The sequence below is a fragment of the Glycine soja genome, chromosome 6, assembly GCF_004193775.1.
Source record: "Glycine soja cultivar W05 chromosome 6, ASM419377v2, whole genome shotgun sequence".
NCBI lineage: Eukaryota > Viridiplantae > Streptophyta > Magnoliopsida > Fabales > Fabaceae > Glycine > Glycine soja.
The window spans coordinates 26,502,175-26,516,188 of record NC_041007.1 but is presented as its reverse complement, the minus strand read 5'-3'; the positions used below and the strand labels follow the sequence as shown (position 1 = coordinate 26,516,188).

General features: G+C 40.7%; 1 non-coding gene across 1 annotated transcript; it reads left to right on the top strand.

Annotated features, from left to right (window-relative positions):
* Positions 1–2,007: 2,007 nt before the first annotated feature.
* On the top strand, positions 2,008–2,114 carry LOC114417524. The gene has a single exon (XR_003667788.1). It is a non-coding gene; the product is annotated as a small nucleolar RNA R71 (small nucleolar RNA).
* Positions 2,115–14,014: the final 11,900 nt, after the last annotated feature.

Genomic DNA, 14,014 nt, shown 5'->3' with positions numbered 1-14,014 from the left:
AGTTAGAAGTATATGTACTTCCTGCAACATGGTTAGTGCATTCTGACTCTAAAAAATCAACATCAAGAGGTACAACAACCAGAAAATCAGAATCAGACTCAAATTCAGATTCATTCTCAACATAAAAATCAGATACAAAATCAGATTCAAATTCAATGCATAAGGAATGACAAGTATGCAGATCAGATAAAAAGGGATGTTTCCTACCATGAAGAACAAAATCAAAATCAAACATATAATCATCAACAATCTGATCAATTATCTCAGCACAAAAAACAGAATGATCCTCAGATGGATGTTTCATGGCATCAAGAATGTTAAAATGAACAACAATATCACCAAATTCCATAGACAATGTGCCAACATAAACATCTATCTTGGTTCGGGCTGTTTTCATAAATGGTCTGCCTAAAATAATTGGAACTGAACCATGGGAAAATCCCTCTTCCATATTAAGAACATAAAAATCAACATGAAAAATAAGTTCACCAACCCGAACCAGCACATCCTCTATGAAACCTGCGGGGTAAGTAACACTTCTATTTGCCCAATGAATCACCACATCTGTAGATTGCAAAGGTTCCAAGAGATAAAGAATTGAAAATGGACAGAGGCATGATACTAACTGATGCTCCAAGATCTAGCATGACATTCTCAAATTTACTGTTCCGAATAATGCAAGGTATATAGAAAGTACCTGGGTCCTTACATTTCTCAGGAATGTGAGGAACAGATTTACCTATCAATGCTGACACATTTCTGCCTATGCTAATCCTTTCATTGCCTTTGAGCTTCCTTTTGTGGGTGCACAACTCCTTTAGAAACTTGGCATATCTTGGAATCTGCTTGATGGCATCTAGCAAAGGTATGTTCACCTCTACTTTCCCGAAGGTCTCCAAGATCTCCTTTTCTGCTTCTTCCATCTTTTTGTTTGGAATTGCTCTAGGTGGGAATGGAAGAGGGATAAGAGGCTACTGTGAGTTAGAAATAGTAGAAGAAGGTTCACCTGCATGAAATTTTTTGTTAGGAAGCTTTCTCATATGTGTAACTATCTCATCCTCTTTTTCAGGTGTAGAATGAAGCTTGACAGGTTTAGGTGCAGGTGTTGCTACTGGTGGAGGCACTTGAATTTGGTTTCTAGACCTCAAGGTGATGACACTCACATTTTTCGGATTCTACATAGTTTGCGAAGGCAATTTGTCAGAATTTTGGGACTGAGCTTGGTTCATCTGAGTAGCCATCTGCCCTATCTGATTTGTCAGACTCTGAATGGAGGCTCTTGTCTCTTGCTGAAATTGCATATTCTGGATGGTCATTTGCCTCACTAACTCTTCTAAGGAAGGTTGAGGAGGAGCCTCAGTTGCTTGTTGTCTTTGTTGTGACTACTGCTATTGCTGCTGCTGTATTGGAGGAGGAACATATGGCTTGCTTGGACCGGCAACATTCTGAAAAGGAGGGACAGACTGTTGTTGTTGTGGAGGACTTGTTCATCTCATATTTGGATGATTCCTCCAACCTAGATTGTATCTATTGCTTGAAAGGTCATAATTATTCTACTGTTGTTGGTTTTGCTGCTGAGGAGGTCTATTATAAATGTTTGCAGCATAAGCTTCAGGTTGTTCATTGACTCCAGATTGCTGCAAAAAAGGACAGAGATCTGTATGGTGATCTGCAGAAGAACATAGACCACAAACTCTTGCAACAGGTGTAGATTTCTGATTCATGGCAGGCTGAGTTACTAGGTTGACCAAGGCATCAAGTTTTCCTTCAAGCTTTTTATTTTCAGTAGATGAAGATGAATCTGTGGCCACCTCATGGACTCCTCTAAGAAAAATAACATCATTTCTTGCACTGAATTGTTGGGAGTTGGAAGCCATCTTCTCAATCAAATTTCTAGCCTCAGCAGGAGTCATATCACCAAGAGCTCCACCACTGGCAGCATCAATCATACTCCTCTCCATGTTACTAAGTCCCTCATAGAAATATTGAAGAAGGAGTTGCTCATAAATCTGGTGGTGAGGACAGCTTGCACACAATTTCTTGAATCTTTCCCAGTACTTATACAAGCTTTCTCCACTAAGTTGCCTGATGCCTGAAATGTCTTTTCTGATGGCAATGGTCCTAGATGCAGGGAAGAATTTCTCCAAGAACACCCTCTTAAGGTCATCCCAGCTGAAAATGGACCTGGGAGCAAGGTAGTATAGCCAATCTTTTGCCACTCCCTCCAAAGAATGAGCAAAAGCCTTTAGAAAGATATGATCTTCTTGGACATCAGGGGGCTTCATGGTGGAACAAACAATATGGAACTCCTTAAGATGCTTATGAGGATCTTCACCTGCAAGACCATGAAACTTGGGCAGCAAATGTATTAGTCTAGTCTTGAGAACATATGTAACACCCTCATCAGGATATTGAATGCACAAGCTTTCATAAGTGAAATCAGGTGCAGCCATCTCCCTAAGAGTCCTCTCACGAGGTGGAGGTTGAGCCATGTTCTCAGTATGAAAGTTAGTAGTGGAATGTTCAAAATCAGAATATTCAGAATCACCCTCAACAGAATGCACAGAATGACCAGGATGCACACTATGCCTAACTAATCTATGAAAGGTTCTATCTATTTCAGGATCAAAGGGTTGTAAATCACCTAGATTGCCCCTAGTCATGCACTATATGCAGCAAATAATGTGTTTCTCAACAAGCACCTAATAAGGAGGGTAAAACTACAATTATACTCAAACGATATCAAAATGAGCTGAAATTTTGTGAGGAACACCCTAAAATCATGAAAAGATAGCACAAAAAATTTCAAACAAAAATTCAAAGTCTAACTATGAAAACTACCTAAGAAAAGTTTAGAAAAATAGGACAATAATACTTGAAAAATAAAAAAGACTTAGTAAACGGCTGATTTTTTGAGCTTGGGAGACTCCAACCGGCTAAAGTGGGTTGTCACAATATGGGAAATTTTTTTCTACCCCAAATGCATATATAATAATAGTCGTTCTAATACCCGGAGCAAAAGTTATGGCCGTTTTAAATTTTGCTAAAAAGAAGTTCCCAAAATTTTTCTCTCTCAAATATTGTCACACCAAGTGCTCCTGGTATTTTTCACAGAAAATATGGATCAAAAGAAGCTACCACACAAAAAATAAGCCAAAAATAACAACTCTAACTATCAAAACAAAAATCGCTAATTAAATTGCAAAATCAGTCGCTAATTCCCAATTGCTAATCACTGTTCAGCACTGTTCATAGCAAAACACAAAGCTGAATCAGTCGCTAAACAAGGAATGCAACTGAAATGCAAAACAGAACACTACACAAAATAAGATAACTAAAAACTATTATGAACCTTTGGCCCACTGCTCCCCGGCAACGGCGCCAAATTTCATCGAGGCCGTACCCGAATCAAATAAACATTACAAATGCAGTATCTAGGAAGTGATCCTAGGTCGTCTCCTAACAAGCAATGGTCAACCAAACATTCCTAACAGATAGTAATAAAACAGTAACGAATTGGGGGGGGGGGGTTGTTTGTTTTTGTAATTTAAACAGCGAGCAAATTTTAATTAGAAAATAACAGAATTAAAACATGTTGTTTCCCCTTGATTCACAAGCAAGTCTCTTATCCTAGGTTACGAGAATTTATCCTTAATCAGTTCAACCACTTAATCCAACCTTAAATTAAATTACTAAGCGAAAATTAACATAAGGCTGTCATTATGTGATTAAGCAACACATACACCAATTAATCATGAACGAAACTGATCATTAAGCATGAACGTAAATTCAACACAGAGACAATTAATCAAGCACTAAGCATGCATGGATTAATAGCAACAAATACAGAGTAATTGGTGAAGAGGAAAAACTGAGCAGAATTCAATAGTAATAATAAAATCTCAAAGAGAGTTATGCTTGATCCTCAAGAGAAAACAACACTGGAGACTTAGCCTTCCATTAATCAGTAGAAAATGAAATTGTAGATTGAAGCAGAAAACGAAATTTTATTGCTACGTGAATAGTAAAAATTGGAATTGCAAAACCTAAAATTATTCTTTTTCCCAAAACGAAAAGGCTTCCTAAAACTAAAACCTTGGTGCTGTTATATAGATTCTCAGTCCCCAAAGCTTACAAATCTATTTGAAGTCCAGGCCCATAAATAAAATCTGGGCAATGTAAGATAAGATTTGATAAAATAAAATCTAGATGAAATAAAATCTATATAAGATAAGATAAGATAAAATCTAGATGAAATAATATCTAGATAAGATAAGATAAAATCTAGATGAAATAATATCTAGATGAGATAAAATCTTAATAAGATAAGATTTGATAATATACAATTGTCTGCTCTCTTCAAGTCCAAGCCGAATTCTAGATTCAAGCCCAATTGCTTATAATTCTCCTGAAATTAAATTAAAAACACAATTAGTCCAGTAGTCCCAAATGATAAAACTGCATAATTAATTTGACAATTAAGGCTAATCAGTAATTAAAATGGTGACAAAAATGGTTAAGAAATAGGAGATAATGATGATACATCACTCGCCAACGTTGTCTTGGTCAAAAAGGCCAACGACAAATGTTGAATGTGCACCAACTTCATCTGCCTTAAGAGGGTGTGTCCTAAGGATGCATACCATTTGCCCAACATCGACAGGATAGTCGATGGAGCGTACTGTTGGACAAAAGGCCTAAAAAATCTTAAGAAGGGGGGGTTGAATTAAGATTTTACAAACTATTTGCCAATTAAAATTTCTAATCAGTTTTTTAACCCAAGTCCCAAGATTCCTTTTAAAATGAATTACTCAATAAAAATTCAAATTAAACTTACCAAATAGAAATGATAAACAACAATAAGTAAAAGAGTTTGAGGGAAAAGAGACTGCAAACTCAATTTTATACTGGTTCGGCAAAGTCCGTTGCCTACGTTAAGTCCCCAAGAAACCTACTTGGGAGTTCCACTATCTTGTAAATCCTTTACAACTTTTGAAAAACACAAGGACAACCCTTCCTTTGTGTTCATATGCTTTACAACAAGAGACTCTCAGTCTCTTAGCTCTTTGATTAGAAAGAGATGAAGAAGAAGATGGTAAAACTTTCATCAAGTACTACCATATTGCCAAAACTTTCATTAACAACTTCGATTGCTTTGAGATGTACTACATACACAGGGAGAGCAACACTAGAGAAGACTTGCTCTCCAAGCTAGCCAACACCAAAAAGACCGAGCACCTCAAGATTATCAGCCAGGAGGTGCTATAAACTCCCACCATAGACAATGAGGATATTATGGTCGAAGAAGAGGAGGAACTAGACTAGATGACCCCCTACAAGAATTTCCTAATTTGAGGGGTGTTGCCACTAGACGAGAATGAAGTCCGGTGACTAAAACAGAAGGCCAGCTACTACGTCATCCTTAATGGTGAGGTATTCAAAAGAGGGTGACAACACCCTTGCTCAAATGCTTGAATAGCCAACATGCAGACTATGTCATGCGGGAACATCATGAAGGGATATGCAGCCTTCATACTGAGAATGCTCCCTTGCCACCAAAGTGGTGCATACTGGCTACTACAAGCCGATGCTCAGGGATGAGGCCCTTAACTTCACCAAGAGTTGCAGTCGATGCCAGGAGTTTATAGGCATCCCACGCACCCTTCTTGACAATATTCATAGCCTAAGCTCCCTTTGGTCTTTTGCCATATGGGAAATGAACATGCCGGGATCACTGCCAAAGGCCCTAAGAGCAGTCAAATACTTACTAGTCGTTATCAACTACTTCATTAAGTGGATTGAGGCAAGACCACTACCAGAAATCATAGCCAATGAGGAGGAGAAACTCACCTGGAAACACTTTATATGCAGGTATGGCCTCCCTTACGCCATTGTCACACACAATGACTCTCAATTCAAACACAAAGACTTCTTGAGAGACTAGCCATCAAGCACCTCGTAACCTCTTTCAAATATCCCTAGACCAACAGCTAGGCAGAGGCAGCCAAAAGAATCATCCTTATGGCCCTGCGCACTATACTAGACAAGTCTAAGAGTCTATGAAAGGAGGAACTCCCTACTATACTTCGGGCTTATCATTGTTGACCCTGGACAATGACCAATGAAACTCTTTTCCAATTCACATATGACACAAACACCATGATCCCTATCGAAGTCGGGGAACCGTTGACAAGGAGAATGTTGTTCCAGCAACCGCAAAATAAAGAAAACATGAGGGTAGAACTTGAGACAATGGATGAAGTCCAAGATATGGCAAGAATAAAAAAAAGTTACTAAGCTTTGAGCATCAAGAAGATACAATACAAAGATTCAACCATGAGCCTTTCATTCGGGCGACCTCGTATGGCGAGTTCGAGGTGAAGCCAAAAAAGATCCCCGAGCGGGAAAGCTTAGATCCAACTAGGAAGGCCCATTCAAGGTCGTATCAAGCCTAGACAACAAAGCATACATACTATAGGAACAAGATGGTAAAACAATTCCAAGAACATGAAACAATATCCATCTAAAGTTCTACTTTAGTTGACCTACTGCAAGACCAAATGTGGTACTTTTTTTCCTACTTGAGTCTTTTGTCCCAAAAGAGAAAAATCAGGGTTTTGGCTCGAGAGGTTTTAGCAAGGTGCATCCAAGGTAAGAAGGGGAATTTGTACTCAATTGATTATATTGAATAAAGCTTATCTCTCTTTAGTCTTTTAATGTTCTTATGTCAACTTTAACAAGGCTTGCTAAACCCAAGACCCGTCCTTAGTAAGCCTTGACAAAACCCAGGACAGACGGGTCCTTACTCACAGCTCCACAGGGTTGTCAAACCCAAGGTTGGCCATTGGTGAATCTCGCTTCTCCAAAGGCTTGTCAAATTCAAGGTTCATCGTTAGTGAGTCTCCAAAGGCTCATCAAACCCAAAGTACATCCTTGGTAAGTCTCCCTTCTTCAAAGGCTCATCAAACTGAAGGTCCACCCTTGATGAGTCTTGCTTCTCTAGAGGCTCATCAAACCCAAGGTCCCTCCTTGTTGAGTCTCATAGGATCATCAAACCTAAGGTCTATCCTTGGTGAGTCTCACAGGCTTGTCAAACCCAAGTTTCGCCCTTGGTGAGTCTCGGTTATCCAAAGCCTCGTCAAACCCAAGGTCTATCCTTCGTGAGTCTCACAACTCGTCAAACCCAAGGTACGTTCTTGGTGAGTCTCACATGCTCATCAAACCCAAGCTCCATCCTTGGTGAGTCTTACTTCTCCACAAGCTCGTCAAACCCAAGGTTCGTCCTTGGTGAGTTTCATAGACTCCTCAAACCCAAGGATCATCCTTGGTGAGTCTCCCTTCTCCAAAGGCTCCCAAAACCCAAGGCCCGCCCTTGGTGAGTCTTACAGGCTCGTCAAACCCAAGGTCTATCCTTGGTGAGTCTCACTTCTCCAAAGGCTCATCAAACCCAAGGTCTATCCTTGGTGAGTCTCGCTTCTCCAAAGGCTCGTCAAACCCAAGGTCGACCCTTAGTGAGTCTCGCTTCTCCAAAGCTTGTCTAACCTAAGATCTGTCCTTGGTGAGTCTCGCTTCTCAAAAGGCACATCAAATGCAGGGTCCATCCTTGGTGAGTCTCACTTCTCTAATAGCGAATTAAGCGCAAGGTCTACCCTTGGTGAGCCCTTCCATTGCTAAGTTCCGTCTCCACAAGAACTAAAGGTATACAAGGTCTACCCTTGACAATCTTTTCTATTCCTAACTTTTATCTATGCAGGAATAGGAGGCTGTAGGGACCTCACAAATGCATGGTTTGCCCTTGGTACAAAAACCCAAGGTCTACCATTGGTATGCACTCCTACAAAAACCCAAAGCACGTCCTTCGTAAGCTCATTCCTTTGGAACTACAACGAGCATAGCCAACGATCTGAGTTCCACAAGTCAAAACAAGCTACTACCGACTGGTCAACAAGATCTTCAATTAGGTTGAAATCAAACCTGAGATGATCTCATTATCTATTTCTCTATTTCACACAAGACCACCAAGACCTTGCTTCATACACTATCAAGATTTCACTCTCATCATGGTGGCCTATTCATACTACCATAAGTAACAAAACTTTGCACTAACAAAAGAAACATACAAGACATACAATCAGTGTGAAATTCATCAAAAAAGGAAAGCTAATGCATCATCAAAAGAAGAATTGTCATAATTACTAGCCACTGCAGCCAAAATCCAAGTAGAAAAGAAAATAAACAAAAGGCAACCTAAACATTGGCATCATAGCCTTGCTCCTCAGTATCTTGCTCCTCGCCAGCCTCTTCCTTAACAACAATATCCTCCTCCTCAAGTAGAACATCGTCCTTCACATCCTTGAAAGGGTAAAAAAGACCTAAGTCAAGGTCATTGGCAAAGAACCCGACTTGCCCAATAGCCTTGTGAAATCCCTTTTCATGCTGCTCCACAGCCTCTTTCTTGTACAACATCTAATCCTTTTCAAGCTCTTTGCTAGCCTCCCTCTCCCGGGACACTAGCAACTTGGACTCCTCCAACCTAGAATCTGAGACTCCTTTAGCTAGGACTCAAGGTCTGCCATCACCTTGGCAAACTTATCCTTCTCCGTTGCAGTATTCTCTAGCCTGTCAGCCAACTCATTTTTCTCCCTCTACAAGGCTTTGCAGCTCTAAAATCGATCACCACCATCCAATCTGGTGCACAGTAACTTGGCAAGAACACTGCCAACCTCGGAAGACAATTTGTGGTTTGATTTTACAGCTTCAGTGAAGGCAATAGTGGCATTAGCTACCTTAGGGTGCTGCACTTTCCAAACTGTGCGAGTAGTTGCCCTACATTTGGCAACCTCAGCATCTAATGATGCCACCTTACTTAGCGCCTCTTCGTGCCTTTGCCCATTCTCCTCCAGGATCGCCAAACTTCGCTGGAGGAAGACTTTGGCATAATCCATAGCATTCTGGATCCCAGCTGACCGAATAAGATTTTTATCAAAGGTTAACACAAAGCCAAACGAGGTCTTCTACTCGGGCTTGTAACCTACCCCCTATAGAAATTCAGCATCGCAGGAAGTGTAGATATAATATAAAGAAACACGGGGGTGAGAAGAAGAGGAAGGCAATGCCGACACCAATATGGCCAAGAGGGGAACCAGTGGAACTGAAGAAGGAAGAGGCAACATCTTGGGAGCACTCGTGGTCATCACACCAACACTCAGCAAAGGCGTAGCGACGGTGGATGGAGGAGCCACAATAACCGAAGTGGCCGACGCACTAACTTCAGCAACAAGAGCGACCTCCTTAACAAATATAGTAGGAAAAGGTGGAGGAATAGGAGCATAAACAACAACAACAACTATAGGAGCAGAAGTCTGGATGCCGGAGGCGGATCCTGCAAACCTACAGGGCAACCCGAACCGGGCATCAACCCTGCAGTCTGTCTCATCGCAGAAATGCTAAGAGGAGCCCTTGATTTCTTGTAGCTTGGCATCCCAACACTGTCATCTTATTTCCTCTTAGCCAAAACAGAGGAAGGAATATTGAGGTAGACCTCAGCCACGTCAACAGAAGGGCCAACCCTAATAGCGGGTTGACCCCATTCTCCAACAGGAGGAACAACAGCAAATGGTGGTACAATCCCACCAGCAGGTCAAACGTGCTTCGCTAGGGGCTTCCAGGCGAAGTCACCCATAATACCTGTAAAACAAGCAACAACGACACAACAAGTGTTAATTCTGGCCACAACATATGATGTAAGCTCCATTGGAGCTTGTAGGCCTAGGATCTTCTTCATCAATGGATTCCTTTGCTTCTTGGAATATGAATGGCAGTGGAATGGAGAAGGAAGAGAGAGAGGAGACACCACTTTAAGGAGAAGATGAGTTTAGAAGAAGCTCACCACCATAGGAGGCCATGGATAAGAGCTTGGAGGAAGAAAGAGATGAATGAAGGGAGAGGAAAAGAAGAGCACGAAATTGTGTGCTCTAAAAAAGCTCTGAAATCTAAAGTTTAATTTTCAAATGATCAAATTTGGAAAAATTCACACACATAGCCTCTATTTATAGCCTAAGTGTAACACAAAATTAGAGGGAAATTTGAATATCTATTCAAATTTCACTTGAATTTGAAATTGAATTTGTGGAGCCAAATTTTGGAGCCAAAATTTCACTAATTATGATTAGTGAATTTCATATATGGTTCATCCCACTAATCCAAGATCAAGTCCAAGATTCTCCACTAAGTGTGCTTAGGTGTCATGTGGCATGTAAAGCATGAAGGACATGCACAAAGTGTGACTATATGATGTGGCAATGGGGTGTAGCAAGCAAATGCTCACCTCCCCCTCTAAAATTTAATTGGATTGGGCTTCTCCCAATTCAATTAAATTTATTTCTCAACACACACATCAAATATTCACTTAATGCATGTGAAATTACAAAACTACCCCTAATACAAAAACTAGTCTAGGTGCCCTAAAATACAAGGGATGGAAAATCCTACATTTCTAGGGTATCCTACCTACATTATGGAGCCCTAAATACAAGGCCCAAAATTAATGAAACCTTAATCTAATATGTACAAAGATAAGTGGGTTCATACTTAGCCCATGGGCCCGAAATCTACCCTAATGCTCATGAGAACCTTAGGGCCTTCTCTTGCATCTTTGGCCCAATCTTCTTGGAGTCATCTATCCTATGACCTTGGGGGGTAGGATTGCATCAACATATTTTAGACACAAAAGGGGAAGACAAGGCAAAACATTTACCATCCAAGGCAACAATGGGACCACTCGTCGAGGGAAGAGACAAAATGGCCCAGCTATTAGGGTGGAGTTAAGAACGGGCCACGTTGAAGTGCCCAACTAGAGCACACAGGAAGGAGGTGAAGGGAAGAACCAGACTCAAAACCTTGAACAGACACCTATACATGAAAAAAGAGACGAATTGCAGATGTCACCCTCAAAAAAGGGAAGTCATCCCTTCTACAAGCCTGGACGACTATCTTGTAGGAGTCCTTGGGACTTGCCAATTTCACTTGGTGTTGTAGAGTGACTACACTCGCTGCAGAGGTAATGGAAGATTGATACTTCTAAACATCATCCCTCATCCAATCAAAGCCTGCAATGACAAGGGGGATGATGGCGACCCAACATTATGGCTACGCTGCACACGGGGGAAGCCCTAACGTCCCCACCGCCACTCTTCCTTACTACCCCAAAAATAGAATGGGGGAGAATCATAGTGACTAGAAAAAATTCTCTAATCGGGGGAAGTAGCAGAAGGCTGCACCCTTTTGCAGAGGTGAGAAATGCCTCCAGTAGCATGGTGCGAGATCATCAACGTCTCAGAGGAAGATGACTCACTATCAGAAGCTCCACGACGAGTCTCCTCCAAGGAGCAACCGCCAATGGAGATGACCTCTCGGTCCACCATGGGTTGCTGAATCGAACTCCCAAAGTCACTACCACCTATACCTATGACAAAGTCAGAGATGAAAGAATACATTGTCAGAGATAATACCTTGAAAAGTGAAGAAGACAAAGGATGAAGAAGGGAATGACAAGCATGAGAGCAAAGAAATCTTGAGAGAGAGACAATAAAAATTTGAAAATAGTGACTATAAAACATCAAACGTCCACTTCATTTAAAATGGAGGTGGACTCTTCGGTAACTAGTGGGAACTGAAATGGTGTCCTAAAATTTTGCACCACGATGCAACTCCACTCACCTATGAATCATTTCACTAGTATGTGTCCACTCCATGAGTGACACATATGAAAGAGCAACGTGCATGTGCTACACTCACCTGTAGCAAAAGACAAAATGAAACGTTTGTCTTCAATGCATTATCTAATGGTTAGAAAAGGGCAGAGTTGTCAAATACTAAGACCCCTTCACTTGACATGTCAGGCCTCGCCTAGAAAACCAAAAGCATGTCTACCCCGAACAACTTGACAGAAGCAGCCCAGACAACACTAGTTTAAACTGGGGGGCTTGACAAGCCTCACAGACCTATAAATCTTACACTTGTCGAGGTTACCACTCTCGACACAGGACAACTCTTGTCCATACTTAGGGGCTCGATGAACCCACGACCCTCCTACTTGTCAAGGCTACTACCCTTGACACGAGACATTCCCTCTATCACATGGCAGGTATACAATTATTTGAATATATTGCAATCTCCTTATCACGTGGAAGATATATAATTATCTATAAGCCACACATTATCTGTAAGTTACAATTATCTATAATCTAGTCATTATTTGCAAGGGCTATTACACCACCGTAATAGCCCCTAGAAACAAGGACTTGCAACTCCTACTCCATTCTATAAGTACCAGGTTCCATCACACTTTTTTCATACTCACTCATAGTCTCCTAACTCATGTACTTACTTAAGGAAGAATTTTGGGCATCCTCAATTGAAATTGTGCACTGGAAGAGTAAAATTGGAAGAAGAAAGAAAAATGTTGTTAAAAGGAATAGAGTAAAGTTGTTAGGTTTTTTAGTTGTAGTTCTTTAGGTGTTCATTTCTCGACTAAGCATTGTAATTGCAATGAATGTTGGTCGTCATAGAAGGAACTGATTTTTGTTTTGTGTATTGGTAGGTTTTTGGTAGTTGTCTTCTTAAATTTGGTAGGTTTTTAGGTTGAGATGTAAATCTTGGAAAGCAATTATGTTGTATTTTATGTAGTTGGATGTTTCTAATGATATGAGTTTATGATGTGTTAATGTGATCATTTGTATTGGCTTAATAAGCCAAACAATGTCAGGTTTTAGGTACTTTATTAGAACTAAAAAGAATTTGAGGTAGTAATATAAAAATGGTTTGTTTTACAAGTACTATTGTTCGCTTTCGGCAAGTGCACTGGATCGCACAAGTAGTATAAAACGGTAAGAATCGAGTATCGAACTCTCGGGGAACTTGTGTTACTTGGTAAGCTATTTCAGTGAATAGGTGTCTGGTGTGAAAATCTAAGTGTGAATATGAATAGGTATGTAAACTATCTATGCAAAAAGGAAAATCACACGAGAGAAATGATGTGTAAAAACAAGTAAAAAACGCGTTGGTCTTCCCAATAGGTGCCTGATGCTAAAAGGATATTTTCTATCTAACAATGCTCATGTGTTCCTATGGTGTCTCCTGAGATGCTAAACCCCAATTCCTTATGATAGTTTAGCCTAATACTGATCAAGCATCATCCTCAGATTCCTCTTGTTGGACTAAACTCAACCAGGACCGCATTAAGACAAACATACTACAACTAAATTATCGTACCCCGATTCCCCTTGATAGTATGACAACTTAGCCCTGTCCTATCAAGGTCATCAGAATCAGACCAGTTTCCACTATTGAATGACCCTAACAAAGCATGCATCTACGTGATCAAGGTAAAGGCATACTAGAATGAAAAGCTGATAGCACAGAGAACACACAAAACATCATTAAATAGATAGAAAGATATTTACATCAAGTACCTACAAGGAAGATCCAACAGAGGATTTTAGCTTTCCACAACCAGGAAGCTTCCTTTACAACAAAGAGAAGAAAAAGATGAAAGATTGCAAAAATACAAGTGGTAAGGATGTCTCCTTCACCTCTAGGATCTCACAACCACTCACAAACTCATCTCAAGCTCCCAGAATGGCTTCCGCTTCAAGCTCTAGTCTCTGCAGATCTTCACAGAGCAAAATCTCTCAAAACTCTCTAGAACTTGGACCTTTCTCTCTCTAGAATCACTAGACATGCAAAGCTTTAGCTCTCAGCCCAAACTCTCTTCACAAAATATGATTTCAGGCTTAAATAGGTGGCCTTGTTCGTGCTCATGCGCTTAGCGCAATTCTGAACCTCTTAGCGCACATTAGTGAATTTCGACTTAGCGCGTGCTTTTCTCGCTCAGCGGATGGATTGAAGCAGCGCGCTTAGTGAGATAAAGCGGTGCGCTCAGCGAACCTGTACAACTCATCTTCTTCCAGATTCTTCCTCGCGCTCATCTTCTGCCAGCAGATTGGCTTAGCGA